We start from the raw sequence: 23,197 nt of genomic DNA, 5'->3' as shown, positions 1-23,197 counted from the left end.
AGTCAGGGGGATTTATTTCAGAGTAGTAAGCACGCAGGCAGGATTACATCCAATCTGACATGACCTAAAAGGAAAATGCACTGTGTTGGAGAAGGAAAACTCTAAGCTCTGGTGTTACCACAATTTCAAATGAAGCATGGCCTGTCCCCTTCTCATGAGTGGGCATGAAATAGGATTAACAATCCAGTGATGGTCTGACTGTGATGGTATTCACACATGAAGCTATACATTTTACATGTTTTATGTGCAATAGACAATGGCTATGAGCAATAATATATATTTATTGTATTGTACATTCACGTTATGAGTCCCTGCACAGTTTTGGACCCTGCACACAGGAAAGCACGTTCTGAAGATCAGTGCTGTTTGGATGAAGCTAGCAGCTGCTGTTTTTATCTGTCAGTTTATTACCATGTAGAGTCTGAATTTGCAGTCTAAGTCTGAATTTGCTAGACTTTGAGAGACTAACAAAAGGGGGAATGTTGCCTCAAAACCTGCTTTGTCAAATAACCTCTTAAGAGGTGTCTTCATTGGTGCAAAATACCAAAGCTCTATGGCTTGACTTTCCCTCAGCAAAAAAAGAGAAAAAATAATTTTGAAATGCATGTAAAATTATCACAAAAAAAACCATACAAGCACACAGAAGTTGAAAATGTATTTTAAAATGTATTTAATTAAGAACTTTTTATTAAAGAAAAATAATTAAACATTTGAAGGTATAATAAACAAATGAAAATTTTTAAAGCAAAAATAATTTATCCTTTAAAGAAACCAATTAAACTGAAAGTTTGTTTTTGATAAATAGCTTAATTAAGCAGCAGTTGTTCAGATTTCTAAACAACAAGAATAGTATTAGGAACCTCGGAGGAGGGGGCGGTTTATTGACCATCTTCAGAAAGCAGTAAGCCTCAGGCAACAGCCAGGCTTAATGCGTGATTATGTCCCTAATTTACATTTTAATATCAAAACCAAACAGACATCAGTAGAGAGAATAATAATGGCATAAGGAATAACGTAAAAATTAGGTCATTTTTCAGGGGAAAAAATCAACCATTGCAATAACAAATGAAATACAATATATGGCAAATAGTAACCAACAGCCAATTCAGCAGACTGAAAATTAAAATGTAACCAAATAGCAAAGCCCATATCTACTTCAGACAGGCACCTTTATTGTCTTTTCAGCACCTGTTGAAGGCCATCCTTTTCCAATGAGCCTTTTAAGTGGAGATTTTCATCCTAGTCTGTCTGCATTAGATTTAACATTGTTTTTATATATGACAGTGTCTTATATATGTTTTTGTTGATGATGTTTTTATTGTTAAATCACTTGGAGATGTTTCATAGGAAGCAGTTTATGAATGGAATTAAATAAATATATTAAAATGGTGAAGACTATTCATTTGAACTGAAATGAGGGAGGGCACTACACTTTACATCTTTGGGCTACTTCAAGGGAGAGATTTTGAAGAGCACTGTAACATGGTGGGTAGCCCGTAGACAGAGAATTGGGGAAAACCCTTCCAAATCTCCACTCAGCCATGAACCTCCATGGGTGATTGTGAGCCAGTTATTATGCGGCCGCCTAACCTTCCTCACAGGGTAAAATAGGAAGGGCAACATGCGCTGCCCTTAGAGGAAAGGTTGGATAGGAGTGTAACAAACAAATAATACTTTGGAAAGGTACTATGAGCAGCTGCCCCCCCTTTTCATTTATATCCAAGATTTCTTTATTGCCAAGCTAGCATCTTTCAACAAACAAAGAGTAGAAGAGCTCCGTCACAGTCATATGTACTAAACAAAATGTGAGAAGATGCAAGGCTCTCAGAAAGTCATCCTCACCAGACGTCCATTAGCAGAGGTTTCACTGGCTGGGAAAGTGGTCCACTGCTCAAGTCCATTGCAAATGTGAAAAAATACTGAATGATAGGACATGAAATGTTATTGTCAGCTGCAAATTAAGAGAGAAAAATGTCTGGCTTCGAAAAGTATTGCAAAATGGCTACTGACTGCATTTACACTACACTCCTTCATGAAAAGAGAGTTTACAGTAATCCAAACTCCATTTGGTTGCTGAAGTGAAGTTCCAAGCAGATGATATTGGTGAATTATGAAATTCCCACTTATCCAAATCTTGTGATGCAGTTCTCCAGCCAAACAATGTTCACAAAAATACATATATTTGGGGGAAATGTGCGTAAAAATGAATATATTAGAGAAAATAACAAACAGAAGTGCATTAGGGGAAACTGCTTGCCAAAATATATACATTAGTCAAAAGCAATACAAAAATGTGTTTCTGAATAATTTTCATGGGGATTTTTTTTAAAAAAATTGAAAATTGCTACAGAAATGTGGAGAATTGAATTTAAAATTGGAAAAATTAGAAAGCAAGAGAATCAAAGTGATCAAATCCTTCCATGCTGGGCTACGAGATAACTGAATGTTGTAAAAGTTGGCTAAGAAATGGCTGACATACATCAGTTCAAAGGTTTCATCTCAAAGTACTGTTTTCATTTTTTGCACACCTGTAACATACCCACCCTCCCCTGGATTTTCATATTGCCAATCTAGTTTATATCAAAACTTCTATTATTTCATTTCTGCTACATTGTCAAAAGAAATAGTTAACATTACAAGCAGATAAAGAAAGCTGATATAAAGACATCTGGGATTCATAAGTAGTTCAAGGTAATGTCAGGTGCTATTTCTGTGGTTCTCAACCAGCTTTCCCAGGCCTGGGGCCCACCAGATAGTTTGGACTAGAACCCCCATACACATCAGCATCATGTGGCCATAGTGGCTGGGGCTGATGGGAATTGCAGTCCAACAACTTCTGGAGGGCACCTGGTTGGGGAAGGCTTTCATTGCTGTTCTGATTGCAAAATGATTCCTACTTTTCAATTTAATTGAGATGTTGCTATTTTGGCAGCCATTTTGTATTTTTCAAATGTTTCACTTCTCAGCAATTCAGTGTCACACCTGGTTTGTACACCAAAACATGAGTTATATTCCAATGTTAATCCTACTCAGAGTAAACCCACTGAAATTAATAAACCTAAATTATTCATATTCATTAATTTCAATGGGTCTACTCTGAATAGGACCAGAATTGGATACAACCCTGGGCTTGTAACCCAGGTCCCCTCCTCTCTTTCCTGACACATATAGACAAAAACAGGAGCTGCAGTTTCTCAGTCTATTTATTAAGAGTGTGAGGGGGCTCCCACCCGAGGAGCTTAGGAAAAAGGAAGCAGAGGTGGATCGGATCATCTGACCTTTTGCTGAATTGGATTTGTCACCTATAAGATAAGAAGATAACAAGCCTATAAGATAACAAGCAGATTAAGTTGCCTTCATCAGACCTAGCATCTTCTACTCTGACTGGTGGCAGTTTCTCTCTCTCTCTCTCTCTCCAGCATGACCACCTGAACACCTTTTGGCTAACAGTGGAGACTCCTGCATGTGCTCTACCGCTATGCCAGGAATGGGAAACCTGTGGCCCTCGAGGTGTTGTTGGGCTCCAACTCCCATCAACAACCAGCGTGTACGGCCAGTGGACAAGAATTACAGGAGCTGGGGCAACCACATCTGCAAGGCCATAAGATTCCCCATAAGTAAGAATATAAGAACATAAGAAAAGCCTGCTGGATCAGGCCAGTGGCCCATCTAGTCCAGCATCCTGTTCTCACAGTGGCCAACCAGGTGCCTGGGGGAAGCCCGCAAGCAGGACCCGAGTGCAAGAACACTCTCCCCTCCTGAGGCTTCCGGCAACTGGTTTTCAGAAGCATGCTGCCTCTGACTAGGGTGGCACAGCACAGCCATCACGGCTAGTAGCCATTGATAGCCCTGTCCTCCATGAATTTGTCTAATCTTCTTTTAAAACCATCCAAGCTGGTGGCCATTACTGCATCTTGTGGGAGCAAATTCCATAGTTTAACTATGCGCAGAGTAAAGAAGTACTTCCTTTTGTCTGTCCTGAATCTTCCAACATTCAGCTTCTTTGAATGTCCACGAGTTCTAGTATTATGAGAGAGGGAGAAGAACTTTTCTCTATCCACTTTCTCAATGCCATGCATAATTTTATACACTTCTATCATGTCTCCTCTGACCCGCCTTTTCTCTAAACTAAAAAGCCCCAAATGCTGCAAACTTTCCTCATAAGGGAGTCGCTCCATCCCCTTGATCATTCTGGTTGCCCTCTTCTGAACCTTTTCCAACTCTATAATATCCTTTTTGAGATGAGGCGACCAGAACTGTGCACAGTATTCCAAATGCGGCCGCACAATAGATTTATACAACGGCATTATGATATCGGCTGTTCTATTTTCAATTCCTTTCCTAACTATCGCTAGCATGGAATTTGCCTTTTTCACAGCTGCCGCACACTGGGTCGACATTTTCATCGTGCTGTCCACTACAACCCCGAGGTCTCTCTCCTGGTCGGTCACCGCCAGTTCAGACCCCATGAGCGTATATGTGAAATTAAGATTTTTTGCTCCAATATGCATAATTTTACACTTGTTTATATTGAATTGCATTTGCCATTTTTCCGCCCATTCACTCAGTTTGGAGAGGTCTTTTTGGAGCTCTTCGTAATCCCTTTTTGTTTTAACAACCCTGAACAATTTAGTGTCATCAGCAAACTTGGCCACTTCACTGCTCACTGCTAATTCTAGGTCATTAATGAACAAGTTGAAAAGTACAGGTCCCAATACCGATCCTTGAGGGACTCCACTTTCTACAGCCCTCCATTGGGAGAACTGTCCGTTTATTCCTACTCTCTGCTTTCTGCTTCTCAACCAATTCCTTATCCACAAGAGGACCTCTCCTCTTATTCCATGACTGCTAAGCTTCCTCAGAAGTCTTTGGTCAGGTACCTTGTCAAAAGCTTTTTGAAAGTCTAAGTACACTATGTCCACTGGATCACCTCTATCTATATGCTTGTTGACACTCTCAAAGAATTCTAATAGGTTACTGAGACAGGACTTTCCCTTGCAGAAGCCATGCTGGCTCTGCTTCAGCAAGGCTTGTTCTTCTATGTGCTTAGTTAATCTAGCTTTAATAATACTTTCTACCTGTTTTCCAGGGACAGAAGTTAAGCTAACTGGCCTGTAATTTCCAGGATCCCCCCGGATCTCTTTTTGAATATTGGCGTTAGATTTGCCACTTTCCAGTCCTCAGACACGGAGGAGGACCCGAGGGACAAGTTACATATTTTAGTTAGCAGATTAGCAATTTCACATTTGAGTTCTTTGAGAACTCTCGGGTGGATGCCATCCGGGCCTGGTGATCTGTCAGTTTTTATATTGTCCATTAAGCCTAGAACTTCCTCTCTTGTTACCACTATTTGTCTCAGTTCCTCAGAATCCCTTCCTGCAAATGTTAGTTCAGGTTCAGGGATCTGCCCTATATCTTCCACTGTGAAGACAGATGCAAAAAAATCATTTAGCTTCTCTGCAAACTCCTTATCATTCTTTAGTACACCTTTGACTCCCTTATCTGAAGGAGCACCTCCAGTACCACCAATTAAGCTGCCCGACTAGATCAGCCACACAGGGCCTTCTCTCAGTCCCACCAACGAAAACAGCTAGGTTGGTGGGGACTAGAGAGAGGGCATTCTCAGTGGCGGCCCCCACTCTCCGGAACTCCCTCCTGTTCGATCTCCGCCATGCCCCTTCCCTGGATACATTTCACCGAGCCTTAAAAACTTGGCTCTTTGGACAGGCCTTCGGGATCTCCAGGGTGGATTGTTTTAAATTGTTTATTGATTGCCCTACATTGTTTTATACTGCTGCTATTTAAAATGGTTATGGTTGACTGCATTGTATTTTATTCTGTATTTATATTGTATTTTATTAATTTTAATATGTACGTCGCCTAGAGTGGCTTCGGCCAGATAGGCGACACAAAAATTAAATTTTACTTTACTTACTTTTACTTTATCATCCAAGGGTCCAATCGCCTCCCTAGATGGTCTCCTGCTTGAATGTATTTATAGAATTTTTTGTTGTTGGTTTTTATGTTCTTAGCAATGTGCTCCTCAAACTCTTTTTAGCACCCCTTATTGTCTTCTTGCATTTCTTTTGCCAGAGTTTGTGTTCTTTTTTATTTTCCTCATTCGGACAAGACTTCCATTTTCTGAAGGAAGACTTTTTGCCTCTAAGAGCTTCCTTGACTTTGCTCGTTAACCATGCTGGCATCTTCTTGGCCCTGGCGGTACCTTTTCTGATCTGCGGCATGCACTCCAGTTGAGCTTCTAATATAGTGGGTTTTTTTAAACAACATCCAAGCATTTTCGAGTGATGTGACCCTCTGGACTTTGTTTTTCAGCTTTCTTTTTACCAGTCCCCTCATTTTTGTGAAGTTTCCTCTTTTGAAGTCAAATGTGACCGTGTTGGATTTTCTTGGCAATTGGCCATTTACATGTGTGTTTAATTTAATAGCACTATGGTCACTGCTCCCAATTGGTTCGACAACACTTACATCTCGCACCAGGTCCCGGTCCCCACTGAGGATTAAGTCCAGGGTTGCCGTCCCTCTGGTCGGTTTCATGACCAACTGGTCTAGGGAATAGTCATTTAGAATATCTAGAAATTTTGCTTCTTTGTCATGACTGGAACACATATGCGGCCAGTCTATGTCCGGGTAGTTGAAGTCACCCATTACTACCACATTTCCTAGTTTGGATGCTTCCTCAATTTCATATCTCATCTCAAGGTCTCCCTGAGCATTTTGATCAGGGGGACGATAGATCGTTCCCAGTATTAAATCCCTCCTGGGGCATGGTATCACCACCCACAATGATTCTGTGGAGGAGTCCGCCTCTTTTGGGGTTTCGAGCTTGCTGGATTCAATGCCTTCTTTCACGTATAGAGCGACTCCGCCACCAATACGTCCTTCCCTGTCCTTCCGATATAGTTTATATCCAGGGATAACCGTATCCCACTGGTTTTCTCCATTCCACCAGGTCTCAGTTATGCTCACTATATCAATGCTCTTCTCTAAGACCAAGCACTCCAGTTCTCCCATCTTGGTTTGGAGGCTCCTAGCATTAGCGTACAGGCACTTGTAAGCAGTGTCTCTCTTCAAGTGTCTTTGGCACTTGTTGTTTGGCCTGTGCTAATTTTGCCCTTCTGAATTTATATCCTGTGCCCCTGCTCTCACAATGCCTACTTCTAGGCCCATCCCTTTTAAAAATTCATCATCTCTTTGGTCTTTATCCCAGGGGGAAGGTTTATTCCGAACCGGACCTTCCTCAGCTCATGTCGAGTTTCCCTCCTCAGTCAGTTTAAAAGCTGCTCTACCACCTTTTTAATTTTAAGTGCCAGCAGTCTGGTTTCATTCTGGTTCAAGTGGAGCCCGTCCCTTTTGTACAGGCCCGGCTTGTCCCAAAATGTTCCCCAGTGCCTAACAAATCCAAACCCCTCCTCCCGACACCATTGTCTCATGCACGCATTGAGACTACAAAGCTGTGCCTGTCTGGCTGGTCCTGCGCGTGGAACCGGTAGCATTTCAGAAAAAGCCACCTTGGAGGTCCTGGCTTTCAGCATCCCACCTATTTATTTATTTATTTATTTATTGCACTTGTATACCGCCCCATAGCCGAAGCTCTCTGGGCGGTTCACAGCAATCAAAAACATCAAAACAAATATACAATTTAAAAACATATTTTAAAAACAATTTAAAACACAATTTTAAAATTTAAAATAATATAAAAACAATTTAAAACACATGCTAAAATGCCTGGGAGAAGAGGAAAGTCTTGATCTGGCGCCGAAAAGATAACAGTCTTGGCGCCAGGCACACCTCATCAAAATCATCATTCCAAAATTTTGGGGCCACCACTGAGAAGGCCCTCTCCCTTGTTGCCACCCTCTGAGCTTCCCTTGGAGTAGGCACCCGGAGGAGGGACTTTGATCTTGAACGTAGTGTACGGGTAGGTTCATATCGGGAGAGGCGTTCCATCAGGTATTGTGGTCCCAAGCCGTGTAAGGCTTTATAGGTCAAAACCAGCACCTTGAATCGAGCTCGGAAACATACAGGCAACCAATGCAAGCGGGCCAGAATCGGTTTTATATGTTCGGACCGTCTGGTCCCTGTTACCAATCTGGCCACTGCATTTTGCACAAGCTGCAGTCTCCGAACCATCTTCAAAGGCAGCCCCACGCAGAGTGCATTGCAGTAATCTAATTTGGAGGTTACCAGAGCATGGACAACTGAAGCCAGGTTATCCCTGTCCAGTTAGGGATGTAGTTGGGCCACCAACCAAAGTTGGTAGAAGGCACTCCGTGCCACCGAGGCTACCCGAGCCTCAAGTGACAGAGATGGTTCTAGGAGAACCCCCAAGCTACGAACCTGCTCCTTCAGAGGTGTCGGAAGGCAGAGCTGGGGTCCCAATCCCGGGGAGCTGGATCCCGGAGAGTTGGGAGAAGAGTATTCGGATGGATGGCAGAGGGAAGGGGGAGGAACTTCCCCCCTTTGGAGCGAAGACGAAACAGAGGAACTGCCAGTGATAAGGTCGCTTAGCAACGGGGAGCCTGAGCCCTCCCTGGACATTCTCACGCCTCCCCCTCTTTCAGGCTCAGAGCAAGAGGGGGAAGAGGGAGGGCTGCTCACAGCCAAAAAGCGGGGAGGCAGTTTACCATCAGCCCCTCCTCTATCCCCCATCCTGGAATCGGAAACTTCAGAAGAGGAGGGGGTGATGCTTCCCCCCTCACTGCGCACACGCAGACAGCTGAAAAGACAGGAGAGAAGGGGGGAAGGCGGGCAGTACCTGAGGGGCAGTTAAGGAGGAGCGAAAGATTGCGTGCCCGTTTGCCCCTTCTTAAAGAACAGGCGGGAAGAAGTCCCTTGCTCTGTCAACTTTCTCCCAATGCCGCCGGACCTGTATCCCTGTATTGATTCATGAGAAAACGCAGTCTTTGTTTGGACATTACCCTAATAAAACATGAATTAACTACAATCGTTGGTCTGGTTCCTGAGTCACATCCTGGGCCTGACAGCTTGACAGAGCCACCTAAATCACCCTCAACGCTCTCTTCACTTGACTGGACAAGATGTCAAAGGGAGCAGCGGGGGGGACGAACCCCACTTCTGAGACGGAAGAAGTGGAACTCCTGAGGACTAAGGTAGCTGATTTACAGACGGATGTTCAAGCCCTGCTAGCAGCAGTCAAGGCACTGAAGACGGATAATCAAACCTTGAAGGCCACGATAGACCAGATGCGAACAGCCCCTCCAGCTGCCGTAGTAAAGGTTCCCATTGGATTGCCCCCAAAATACGCAGGACAAAGTGATCAGTTGGCAACCTTCGTGGCTCAATGTGAGTTATATCTGGATGTCAGGCACACGGAATTTCCAGACGATGGGGCTAAAGTAGCTTTCGTGATTAGCCTCCTGGAGGGAGAAGCTGCAAAATGGGTGACTCCGTATCTCGTGAGAAAGGATACTGTCTTAGGAAGGTACAGAGGATTTATACAGGAGATGACCGAGATGTTTCAAGACCCGCAAAGGGCTGAAACAGTAGCGCGGCAACTAGGCGCTCTGAAGCAAGCTAAAGGGACTGTTTCCGAGTACACTAACGTTTTTAAAATTCTGTCCCAGGAAACTGGTTACAATGACGCCGCCCTGATGTTTATGTACCGGAGTGGATTAAATGCTGAAATCCTGGATGAGTTGGCCAGGACCTCCCCCCCCGCTGACCTACCAGGGCTCATCCGGCTATGCCTACAGATAGATCACCGGATGGAAGGAAGGCGCCTGGAAAGGAAGCAGGAGGTCCTGAGATACTCAGCCTCGGCATCCCGCAACAAGACCCTTCCCACTACAGGGATGGCAGGTAATGCAACTGAGGGACAGGGAGGGGCTAGGCCAAGACTGTCAGAAGAAGAAAAGGAAAGACGACGCCGGGAACGTTTATGCTTTTATTGTTCAAAGCCGGGCCATGTGGCCAGAGACTGTGGACTGAAAGGGGGGAAAGCCGAGCCGTCGGGAAACTAGAACACCCAGTCCACGTGCAGGCCGGTGGACTGGGGGAAGCGTTGTATAAAGGCCCCCCAATGATCCAACCTCCCTCAAAGGGGGTGTTAGTCTTGCCTATTCGGATTACAACTTCCAGAGGAGTGGTGTTTAATTCCACTGCCTTAATTGACAGTGGAGCCTCCACAAATTTTATTGATGCAAAGTTAGTCAAGCGTCATGGAATTTCCCGGTGGAAACTGGACACTCCCCTAGCTGTGGAGACTATCGATGGGAGACCCCTGAAGTCAGGAGGGGTGGCACAATCCATGGAGGAAGTGAAACTTCAAATCCCTGGGCACGAAGAGTTCATTTCGCTATACGTGTCAGATCTCTCAAACTTTGAGGTGATTCTGGGAATGCCCTGGCTAGCAAAGCATGAACCCAAAATAAGTTGGAAGGAGGCGGTGGTGTGGTTCACCTCACAGTATTGCCAGGAGAACTGTCAACCTGAAGGAATCAAGAACACCTTAGCGGGAGCAGTGCAAGAGATCGAGCAAGTGACCCTGCCGCCAAAGTATGAAGAATTCAAAGATGTGTTTGATGAAAAAGAGGCAGAGACTTTACCCCACCACCACCCTTACGACTGTGCGATTGACCTAGTGCCAGGAGCCAGCATCCCATCAGGGAGAATCTACTCTCTCACAGAGAATGAGAGGGAGGCCCTGGAGGAATTCCTGGATAAAAACCTGAGGCGAGGATTCATACGCCCCTCACAATCCCCTGCTGGAGTGCCACTATTGTTTGTGAAAAAGAAGGGGGGGAACTCAGACCCTGTAACAACTATCGCGCATTGAACCAGATCACCATCCCCAACAGCTACCCGCTGCCCCCGATCTCAGAGTTGCTGGACCGACTGCGCTCTGCAAAAATCTTCACGAAGTTGGATTTGAGAGGAGCGTACAATCTGATCAGAATGAAGGAGGGAGATGAATGGAAAACAGGATTCTTGACCGCTTACGGACAGTATGAATACCTGGTCATGCCGTTCGGGCTTTGTGGAAGTCCAGGAATTTTTCAAAATTTCATGAACAACGTGTTTAGAGACTTGTTGGACACGTATGTAATCTGTTACTTAGATGATATCCTAGTGTTCTCAAAGAACCAGGAAGACCACGACCAGCATGTGAAGACGGTGTTGAAGAGACTGAGAGAAAATCACCTGTATGCTAAATTAGAGAAATGTGGATTTGACCTCAAGTCTCTAGACTTCCTTGGATATCGAATCTCAGCGGAAGGCGTGGAGATGGACCCAGGGAAAGTAAGCTGCATATTGGACTGGGGCCAACCTGTCACCAAAAAGGATGTACAACGGTTTTTGGGGTTTGCCAATTATTACAGAAAGTTCATTCCAGGGTTTTTCAAATTAACAGCTCCTCTGACTGACTGTTTAAGGGGGAAGAAGAAGTTTCAATGGACAGAGAACGCCACCGAGGCCTTTGAGGAGCTGAAGAGAAGGTTTGCTACTGAGCCCATTCTGCGCTTTGCTGATCCGAATCGCCCTTTCGTAGTGGAAGCAGATGCTTCAGATTTTGCCATCGGGGGGGTCCTGCTACAATTAGACCAAGAAGGGAAGGAGCTGCACCCCTGTGCGTACTTCTCTCGGAAGTTAAAGCCTGCAGAGAAGAACTACACAGTTTGGGAGAAGGAGCTGCTGGCCATCAAGGACTCTTTTGAAAACTGGAGACAATACCTAGAGGGGACCTCTCATCGAGTTGAACTGCGCTCCGACCACAAGAATCTTGAAAGCCTCCAAACAGCCAGAAAGCTGAACCAGAGACAGATAAGATGGTCCCAGTTCTTCACTAGGTTTAACTTCCAGATTACTTACCATGCCCAAGCCAAAAACCAGAGAGCGGATGCCTTATCCAGACAGCCACAATACAAAGAAAGTGAATCCGAGGACCAGCCTCAGTACGTAATCCCGCCAGAGAAATTAACGTTGGGAGTATGCCAGCCTTCATGGGAAGAGGAACTCAAAAAGGCACAACAAGAAGATGCAGACATGCTAAAATATCACCAGGAGACGGGACAAGGTCAAGACTCAGAAGTAACCTTTCACTGGAGAAATGGACTGTTATGGTTCAAAACCGCCAGATATGTGCCAGAAGGGGAATTAAGGCTCAGAATCCTACGCCAGTGTCATGATTCCATCACAGTGGGACACTTTGGGATTTACAAGACCATTCAGAACGTGGCCAAGGACTTCTGGTGGCCTAAAATGCGTCGGGATATTGAGAGTTATGTAAAGTCCTGCTCTGTCTGTCTGCGGACAAAAACACAAACAGGGACACCAGCAGGACTGTTACAACCGTTGCCTGTCCCACACGAACCCTGGAAGGACCTCTCCATGGATTTTATAACTGATCTACCCAAGTCCCAAGGAATGACAGCCATCTTAGTAGTGGTGGATCTACTTACCAAAATGGCACACTTTCTTCCTTGTGCAGGGGCCTTAGAGGCTAAAGAAATGGCCAAGTTATTCATAAAAGAAGTCTACCGGCTGCATGGATTGCCAAACAGCGTAGTCTCAGACCGAGGAACTCAGTTCACAGCCAAATTTTGGAGAGCAATGTGGAAACAGTTGCAGACGGAATTAAAACTCTCCTCCGCCCATCACCCCCAGACAGATGGGCAGACAGAACGCTTGAACGCCGTTTTGGAAAGATATTTACGAAGTTATGTGTCCTATCAACAGACTGACTGGGTATCATATTTGCATTTTGCAGAGTTCGCCTACAACAATTCTCTGCACTCCAGCACTCAACAAACCCCGTTCTTCGCTAATTATGGATTCCATCCTAAAGTCTTTCCAAGCAGCTCAGAAGGAATGCTGGTACCGGCAGCTGAGAACTTCCTTAAGGAATTGCAAGCGGCGCAACAGACACTGAAACAGCAGTTAAACGAAGCCAAAACGGAGTACAAGCAAGTTGCTGACCTGCACAGGAAGGAGGGCCCCCCCCTTCAACCGGGAAACCAGGTATGGCTGTCCACCCGCTTCCTCCAGATGCCGGGCAAATGTAGAAAATTACAAGACAAGAGGGTGGGTCCTTTCAAAATAGAAACTCAAATCAATCCCGTGGCGTACCGACTGAAGCTGCCTGACACGTTTAAAATACATCCTGTGTTCCATCGATCCCTCTTAATGAAAGCCGCCCCTCCCAGTGAGTTACGGCCGGAGGAACCTCCCGGAGCTCCACTCCTGGTAAATAAGCAGCTTGAGTTTGAAGTTGAGGAGATCTTAGATTCCAGGATCAGACGCCACAAGCTGCAGTACTTGATTCACTGGAAAGGCTATGGGGTGGCTGACAGATCATGGGAAGATGCAGCTGATGTGCATGCTCCAGAATTGGTAAAACTTTTCCATCAACGTTTTCCCCACCGTCCCAAGCCAGACAAGGGGAGGGGGGCACAGCCTGGGAGGGGGGATGGTGTCGGAAGGCAGAGCTGGGGTCCCAATCCCGGGGAGCTGGATCCCGGAGAGTTGGGAGAAGAGTATTCGGATGGATGGCAGAGGGAAGGGGGAGGAACTTCCCCCCTTTGGAGCGAAGACGAAACAGAGGAACTGCCAGTGATAAGGTCGCTTAGCAACGGGGAGCCTGAGCCCTCCCTGGACATTCTCACGCCTCCCCCTCTTTCAGGCTCAGAGCAAGAGGGGGAAGAGGGAGGGCTGCTCACAGCCAAAAAGCGGGGAGGCAGTTTACCATCAGCCCCTCCCCTATCCCCCATCCTGGAATCGGAAACTTCAGAAGAGGAGGGGGTGATGCTTCCCCCCTCACCGCGCACACGCAGACAGCTGAAAAGACAGGAGAGAAGGGGGGAAGGCGGGCAGTACCTGAGGGGCAGTTAAGGAGGAGCAAAAGATTGCGCGCCCATTTGGCCCCTTCTTAAAGAACAGGCGGGAAGAAGTCCCTTGCTCTGTCAACTTTCTCCCAATGCCGCCGGACCTGTATCCCTGTATTGATTCATGAGAAAACGCAGTCTTTGTTTGGACATTACCCTAATAAAACACGAATTAACTACAATCGTTGGTCTGGTTCCTGAGTCACATCCTGGGCCTGACAAGAGGGAGTGCAACCCCATCCAGGACAGGTTGGACATCCACCATCTGGTCAGAAGAACCACCCACTAGCAGCATCTCAGTCTTGTCTGGATTGAGCCTGTTTATTAGCCCTCATCCAGTCCACCGTTACAGCCAGGGACCGGTTCAGCACATTGAGAGCCTCACCTGAAGAAGATGAAAAGGAGAAATAGAGCTGCGTGTCATCAGCATACTGGTGGCAATGCACTCCAAAGCTCCGGATGACTGCACCCAATGGTTTCATGTAGATGTTGAACAGCATGGGGGACAGAACTGACCCCTGTGGAACCCCATACTGGAGAGTCCAGGGTGCCGAGTAATGTTCCCCAAGCATCACCTTCTGGAGGCGACCTGCCAAGTAGGAGTGGAACCACCGCAATGCAGTACCTCCCACTCCCAACGCAGCCAGTCTCCCCAGAAGGATACCATGGTCGATGGTATCAAAAGCTGCTGAGAGATCAAGGAGAATCAACAGAGTCACACTCCCCCTGTCTCTCTCCCGACAAAGGTCATCATACAGGGCGACCAAGGCTATTTCTGTGCCAAAACCAGGCCTGAAACCCGACTGAAATGGATCCAGATAATCAGTCTCATCCAAGAGTGTCTGGAGCTGGCCCACAACCACTCGTTCAAGGACCTTGTCCATGAATGGAACATTTGCTACCGGCCTATAGTTATTAAGGTTCTCTGGGTCCAGAGAGGGTCTCTTCAGGAGTGGTCTCACTACTGCCTCTTTCAGGCAGCCAGGGACCACCCCCTCTCGCAGAGAAGCATTAATCACTTCCCTGGCCTAGCCGGCTGTTCCATCCCTGCTAGCTTTTATTAGCCAAGAAGGGCAAGGATCCAGCACAGAAGTGGTTGCACGAACCTGTCCAAGCACCTTGTCAACGTCCTCAAGCTGCACCAATTGAAAGTCATCCAAGAAATCGGGAGAAGGCTGTGCTCTGGATACCTTGCTTGATTCACCTGTTGTAACACTGGAGTCTAAGTCCTGGCGGATGCTAAAGATTTTATCCTGGAAGTGCCTAGCAAATAGCGGGCCTCAGATGGTTCTACCATGTTCCTGGGGCCAGAGTGTAATAGCCCCCAGACAATTCTGAAGAGCTCCGCTGGGCGGCAGAGTGATGATTTGATAGTGGCAGCAAAATATTGTTTTTTGCTGCCCTCACTGCCCCTAAATACAGCTTACCCTAGGCACTTACCAGTATATAATTGCATCCACTAGGAGCTGGTCTCCATCTGCACTCAAGCCGTCTCCTATATTGTTTCATCGCTCTCAGCTCTGGCGTATACCATGGAGCCGTATGAGCTCTACACAGGAGAGGGTGCTCAGGAGCAATCATGTCAACCGCCCGGGTCATTTCTGTATGCCACAGTTCAACCAGGGTCTCGACAGGAGGGCCAGCCCTATCAACTGGAAAACTCCTCAGAGCCCTTTGGAAACCATCCGGATCCATTAGTCTCTGGGGGCGGACCAACTTAATAGGTCCCCCACCCTTGCAGAGGGGAAAAGCCTCTGTAAGTCTAAACTTCAGCAAGCAGTGATCTGTCCATGACAGAGGGACTGAGGTAAGGCCCCCCACATTCAGATCACCAACTCCATGTCCAGATGCAAAAACCAAATCTAGAGTATGCCCTGTTGGGCCAATGGCATATTAGGATAGTCCCATGGTTGTCATGAAGACCATGAAATCCTGAGCCACCCCAGATAAAGTGGCCTCAGCATGGATGTTGACATCCCCCAGAGCCAACAGTCTGGGGGATCTCAACAGTACACCCGAGACCACCTCCGTCAGCTCAGCTAGGGAGTCTGTTGGGCAGCGGGGTGGGCGTTACACCAACAGAATCCCCAGTCTGTCCCACTGACCCAACATAAGGTGCAAACACTCCAGACCAGTAGTCACATGGACAGGGTGCTTGCAGAGGGAGATGGAGCTCCTATAGACCACAGCAATCTCCCTCCCCGACCCTCAGGTCTACCCTGATGCTGAACCAGGTACCCTGGTGGACATAGCTGGGAGAGACTGACTCCTCCCTGCTCACCCACCCAGGTCTCGGTTATACATGCCAGATCAGCTGCCTCATCCACAATTAAATCGTGAATGAGGGAGATCTTATTATGCACCGATCTGGCCTTTAGCAGCAGCATCCGGAGGCCTGAGAGCTGGCTGATAGGGCAACCAACAAACCTGCGGGTGTGGGGAGGACCGGAACAAGGCACAGCCATTAACTGCCTGGGCCGCGTTCCCCTTACCTGGCAAGTCCTCCTCACAACGCCATATCTCCCTCTACCCGTCACTACGCTAATTGGGGCCCCCTCAAATCTCCCCACTTGGCTCTGAGTCCTCTCTCCCAGGCGCATAACTGAAGACCCAGAAAAAGGCAGACGAAGCAGGAGCCACCTCAGCCAGCCGGCTTATGTATCCCCTCCAGAGAAGGGACAGGTGGAAAAAATCAGCCACAGCTGGCTGAGTACCGGGGCCTGGTCCTGCAAGGCGTAGCCCCTGAAGAGCAGAAGTCCAACCGGGAAAAGGTGGTGGTGGTGGTGGTGGTGGTGGTGGTGGCCGAGCAGCAGCAGCAAGCAGGCAGGCAGCAGCAAACGGCTCTCTTTCCCTGGAAGGGATGGTGGTGTTCCCCTTCCTCCTGCAGGCACTGGGTCTCTAGCAACCTAAATTTTGCTTCCAGGACCTCACGGCTGCATTTCCCCATCTCATTGGTGCCAACGTGCACCACGACCACTGACTCCTCCCCAGCACTGTCTACCAAACTATCTAAACGACGGGCGATATCCGCAACCTTCGCACCAGGCAGGCAAAACACCTTGCGGTCTACACTCCCATCACACACCCCACTGTCTATGTTCCTAATGATCGAATCACCCACTACAAGGATCCCTCCACCCCCTGGAGATATATCCTCGGCACGAGAGGATAGCTGCTCATCCCCCAAGGAATGGGTCCCTTCTAAGGGATCATTTCCCCCTTCCTCAGCTGGATGCTCTGCTTCCCTGAGACCATCGTTCTCCATGATAGCAGGAGAGCTATCATCCTTGGAGTGGGACACAGCTATAGTGTGCCTGAAGGCCTCCTCCACACACCTCTCTGCCTCTCTCAGCTTTTCCAGGTTAGCCACCTTGGTCTCAAGGAAATGAAGTCGTTCCTGGAGAGCCAGGAGCTCATTGCACCGAGAGCACACCCACGACTGCTGTCCAGCAGGCAGATAGTCGTACATGCTGCAGGCGGTGCAAAACACTGGAAAGCCCCCACACCCCTGCTGGCTTCTTACCTGCATAGTTTTGTTTAAGGTTTATTACGTCAATAGGTTGGAGACTGCGGTTTAGTTGAGGTTACAGAACAGACGGGCAAAGTGGGGGGGCCTGGCCTCCTCGCCCTGCTGCCGAACTCACTCTGCTGCTTAACTCACCTTGACGCTTTGTCAGCTGGGGCCTTGACGCTTCGTCAGCTGGGGGCTCCCTCTCGCTCGTGAAGCAGCCTCTAGCTCGTGGTACACTGAGTTGTGGGCCCCATCCAACTTATGGGGTAACTTTATTGCAAGCCAAACCACTGATCCACCCAGCCCAGCATTGTCTACCCTTGACAGGCAGCTGTTCCCCATAGGCCCAGGGAAAGAGGAGTCGTTGCCAGCCTGTCTGCTTGAGGTTGCTTAACTGGAAATGCTGGGACTTGAACCCGGGATCTTTTGCATTGCAAAGTGTGTGCTCTCCCACTAAGCTATGGCCATGCCTAGCTGGAAGGTATCAGTGCCATGCTCTGGTCAAAGTGCCATGCCTTGGTCAAAGAAAGCACATCCGCTGGCTTTGCTGGTAGAGGAATGCTGTTTACAACCCAAACGTTCATAAAATGAATCCCAGCAGCAGGTTGGATCAACCCTCATTCTGGCTCCGCTCCTGATGCAGAAGATGAGTTTTATCAAAGTAACACATGCACATTTGTTTATTTTTATAATCTTGATCATGCTTCCTCCTTCCCCCCAAAATCACAATAAATTCCAACTGTGCTGCATGCAATGGGTTACGAACATCTTGGTGATGTCACAGCTACAAGCCAATAGGCTCCTACTACAGATGACAACATTTGCATTTTGCGGGAGCAGTTTTGCCGAGTTCAGCCCAAGACACCAGAAGGTACACTGTAGGAGTGAAGGCAACAAGGGAGGTATTCCCAAACCAGCCACACTGCTCTAAAGCTGTTACTTCAGGCCTTTGCCCTAAATTGAATGGCAAATTGAAAACTCACCTACTCCATTTCATCTGTGCAGGCCACTGTGAAAATAAAACATGATTATTATGTCTGTCAAACTGCTGGCAATTCAGTCACAAGGTACAAAGGGCGGAGGCAATGGCCTATGCATATTGCTTCATTTTTGAATATGTCAGGTGCATCCGAGGCTTAATCCTGCCCAGAAGGCAGAATTTATACACTCAGCTCCAGAATGGCCTCCCCAGCCAGTCCCAGATGGATGTGTTTTCAGTGAAAGAGAGGCACTCTGCTTATGCCCAGGGGCTTGCTTCTCCATTTTCAGTTAGCTCTTGCAGACCTTGGCACTGAAAACTAGGTGAAGGATCAGACCTGGTCAGGGTCAAAACTGTGTCTGCACAGGATGCTGAGCTACAGGGCTCATCTGGACCCTACAGCTCAATTGTCACAATCACAACTACTTATTTTTCTGCTAGATGGCTGATGCTAACCAAGACGTTCGCTCATTTTCCCAACAAGATCATAGCCCAGCTTTATATACAACTATTTCCTGTCCTTTAAAGCAGCTTTCCCCAACCTGGTGCCCTCCAGATGTTTTGGACTACAGGCCCCATCAACCACAGCAGATAGTGCTTTATATTGGCAAACAGTGTGGGACAGGGACGACATGGGGATGCAATGCCTGCAAAGGTGCTTGCATCAAGCACTGAACACACATTGCTGCACAGGGTGTGTATGCCCTGGCTCTAAGTCTGGATAACGAGAACAACATTAATATTCTTTCCCCAGCTTATCCCGACCCTCTATTTCCCCCCATCCTCTGTTGTCTCTTTCTGTGCCAAATTCGGGGGAGGCAGGGGAGGGAGGCAAGACTATTGAAGTATTAGTCAACCGTTGGGGTGTGCATGAATGTGGGAAGGTGGCATGGGTGACTACTGGGGCAGCCTTCCCCAACCTGGTGCCCTCCAGATGTGGCTGGACTCCAACTCCCGTCATCATCATCATCCCTGAGCACTGGCCAGGCAACATCTGGAAGGCACCAAACTAGACTCCTACTTTGTGATTGTGAGTAAATTGGTGAGTGTGATGAAACATGAGGATGTGCAAAAAGACACAAGAATTCCATCCAAACACAAAACCCCACATATTTATGCCAGTCTCCACTTCTACAGATACATTCTTGAATTCAATGTCTTCTTGATGGGCCCTAAAAAAAAAAAAAGCTTGGCAAACCTCTAAACGCATTGGATTATCTGTTTCTTAACACAGAATATAGAGTCAGTTTGTGGTGTAGTGGTTAGAGTGTCAGACTAGGACCTGACAGACCCAGATTCAAGTCCCCATGAAGCTCGCTGGGTGACCTTGGACCAATCGGAAGGGGGAGAACCATGTTTGCATGCCACCTTCAGCATCTTGGAGGAAAGGTGGGATTGTTGTTATACGCCTTCATTTACAACAATTCTAATTACAACTTATGGCCAATAAGTTATTACAATTACAAATTATGGCAACCCTATGGATCTTTTTTGGATGTATCCATGGGGTTTTCATGGTAAAAAGTATTTGGAGGTGGTTTACCATTGCCTTCCTCTAAGCCTACGGCACCCGGTGTTCCCAGGCGGTCTCCCATCCAAGTAGTAACCAGGCCTGACCCTGCTTAGCTTCTGAGATCAGATGAGATTGGGTGAGTTCAGGGTAGTATGGTGGTAGGAAAGGTGGGATATAAATGAAATAATAAAGAAATAAATAAAATACTAAAGTTTGATGTTCTCTGCCTTAGTGGACATACAACAGCAGCTTCTCTTAGGTCTTACCATCATGCAGGGGCAAGAATGCGATCTCATTTTCCTTCAGACCTATTTTCTTGACCTCGTTCATATATATCTGCGTTACCTCTGGCAATACCACTTTCTGCCTGGCTGGAAAAGATACAACAGAGACAGACCTGAGTCCTACAGCTTTTCATAATTCCCATCACTAGAGGGCAGCTTTCTGTGCAAAATCTATTTTAAAATATGGGGAGGGGGGGACAAAGTGCAAATCAAACCTTTGCCCAACACTTCCGTAAAAAGAATGTGGTGTTGAGGGCGCAGTTTCTGGTGGTTCCAAAGAAAATCATGATAAATGGGTGTGTTAAATTATGACCCGTTGGGCCTGTTGAGTGGATCTGCAAAGAATTTGGAAGGAAGGTAGCCACTCATTCAGGTCTTTAGTGGTCTGGCCAGTTGCAAGAACTGGCAGATGCAAAGCCAGGAATATAATTCCAACAGAGCCACTCTCCTTTCAGTCTGCACACACATGCCGTCACATCACTGGCCTGTGCAGGAAGGTGTCTCAGGTGGCATCTGCCTTTGGTGCACATGAGTGTGCAATGGAGCCTGTGCACTGTGAAAGCACATGGAGCTCTTCCACCATCACTCCTAGAGGGCGGGCTGCACCATTTTTCACACGTGGTGGGTATGTTTCTACTACACATTGCACCAACTGCCATGTTGCTCTTCCCTGCCCAGAAGAGTCTCTAGCAGTGTCCATGTCACCTGTTGGCATCTAAGGGAGAGGGGACCTAGCAAAGCCCCTCCCACTGGTCATTTAGCTCCTCCCCTCCGGATGTCTCCATATAGGCCATCGTCAACCTGGTGCCCTCTAGACTGTATTTATTTTATGGTATTAATGTACGTCGCCTAGAGTGGCCGTTAATTCGGCCAGATAGGCGACTCATAAATAAAAAAATATTATTATTTTATTATTATTTATTATTATTAGACATTTTGGACTACGGCTCCCATCAGCCATATTGACCAAGGCTGATGGGAGTTGTAGTATGAAACATCTGGAGTGCACCAAGTTGACAAAGGCTGTTGTAAACCATTCGTTTGGATTGGAAACCACCTTGATTGCATAGGCAGAATGTTGCTATATTTAAATGTAGCAACTCACTAAACGTTCTCAAGGTGTGAGTGGGTGGGTACCTACCGTAAAGCGTGACATATATGAAGATCATGTCGTCCCTTTCCTTCTTAAAAGTGTTAATGCTGTAGGTGTCACAGTCTGTCTTGATGCTTATTATGGTTCCCATACCCAATTCTAGAGAAAAGAACAGAGGAGGGCGCCCAGAATTAATGGGAGTGGGGGGTGGGGGGGTCTCCTGCTCTGCTACCAATGCAAAAGCTAGCGGAAGTGGGGAAGTTTTCCTTAAAAAACAAAAAAAAAACAAATTGAACTCACTCCTTTCCTGATAGCTCTAAACTGTTAAAGCACATTATATTACCAAATCAATTGTTTATATTTATTTATTTGATTGTTATTTCATAGAATCATAGAATCATAGAGTTGGAAGGGACCTTGTAGGCCATTGAGTCCAACCCCCTGCTCACAGCAGGAAAACCAGCTATCATCCTTGTCGCCCTCTTCTGAACCCGCTCCAACTTGTCTATATCTTTCTTAAAATGAGGCGGCCAGAACTGAACGCAGTATTCCAGATGAGGCCTGACTAATGCAGAATATAGTGGGACTATTACTTCCCTCGACCTGGAAACTATAGCTCTGTTTATGGAGCCCAAAACCGCATTTGCCTTTTTTGCCGCAGCATCACACTGCTGGGTCATGTTCAACTTGCGATCCACTACAATTCCAAGGTCCTTCTCACACGCACTACTGCTAAGCCGGGTATTTCCCTTCCTGTACCCGTGCATTTTGTTTTTGTGGCCTAAATGCAGAATCCTGCATTTGTCTTTATTGATTTACATCCCACCCTTCCTCCCAGCAGGAGCCCAGGGCAGCAAACAAAAGCACTAAAAACACTTTAAAACATCATAAAAACAGACTTTAAAATACATTAAAACAAAACAACTTTAAAAACATATTTTAAAAAGCTTTGAAGGTATCTTTTAAAAAAAGTTGAAAAACATATTGTTTAAAAACAAGGTTTAAAAACATCTTTAAAAGCAATTCCAACACAGACGCAGACTGTACTTGTTATATAAATGTGTGTGTGTGTGTGTTAAGTAGTTTTACACCACTTGTTAAATCGGACTACAGTGCAGGGGGGAAGGGAATACAGTGACAAATCATGTAAAGTTAATCAACATGGGACCGATTTGAAAAAGTATAATAGCTGGGAAAATACACCCACCCATCAAATTCCAAACTCCAGACAAAAGAGAAAGAGGGTAAATGTTAAATTGTATGCTTAACTCCCCCAGCTCGATTTTCAGCAAGAGAATACTCAGACCTGGAGAGTTTCCAGTGGATAGGAGTTCCACAGTTCAGTGAATTTTTTGGAAAGAGATTAAGAGGGTGGGGGTGGAGAGCTATTGGGAAGCTGAGGTTGGAAGGTGGCTGCATGCATTCGGATGGACCAGAGTCAGTTATGGCTGTTGGCCTCTAATTTTAAAGGTACATGCAAGATGTGGGGGAAAACCCACCCAGTCAGGCTCTCTCAAAATATTCTGTACGCTCCTAAAACAGTAAGTACATTGTAGGATTCAAAGTGCCTCCTCCCTGTACACAACAGTGTGTACCTCCCTCACAGTCACTCGTTGTGACACACTTTGAACACTAGTTCTCTGGGACTCCAAGCAGGATGTGGTAGATATTTTGTGTGGTTGTTTGTGTGGGGTGGGTGAGTAGGGAGCCAGTTTGCCAAAAGGAGTGGGCTTCTCCAACTGAATGATGGTAACATGTCGCTGATCTGTGACGCCATCAATTGCTGACCTTCCATAGGTGTGGTGGCCAATAAAGATCGCCTTACCCCTTATATACCCTGTCAGTCACTGTGCTCTGCAGATGAAAGCCTCCTGCAGATACCATCTCATCAGGAGGTCCATTCCACACAACATAGGAAGCAGACCTTTAGTGTAGTGGCACCGACTCTTTGGAAT

General features: G+C 46.7%; 1 protein-coding gene and 1 pseudogene across 1 annotated transcript in view; both read right to left on the bottom strand.

Moving 5' to 3' along the window:
* The window catches only part of LOC133373811 (lipocalin-like), a 390,232-nt gene that overhangs the window by 303,921 nt on the left and 63,114 nt on the right, over window positions 1-23,197 (bottom strand). The window lies entirely within an intron of this gene.
* LOC133374079 (5S ribosomal RNA) lies at window positions 19,911-20,029 on the bottom strand (annotated as a pseudogene).

This window comes from Rhineura floridana, chromosome 20 (genome assembly GCF_030035675.1).
Source record: "Rhineura floridana isolate rRhiFlo1 chromosome 20, rRhiFlo1.hap2, whole genome shotgun sequence".
Taxonomy (NCBI): Eukaryota; Metazoa; Chordata; class Lepidosauria; order Squamata; family Rhineuridae; genus Rhineura; species Rhineura floridana.
Note: the sequence above shows the minus strand (reverse complement) of the source record. Positions and strands in the feature narration are given on the sequence as shown.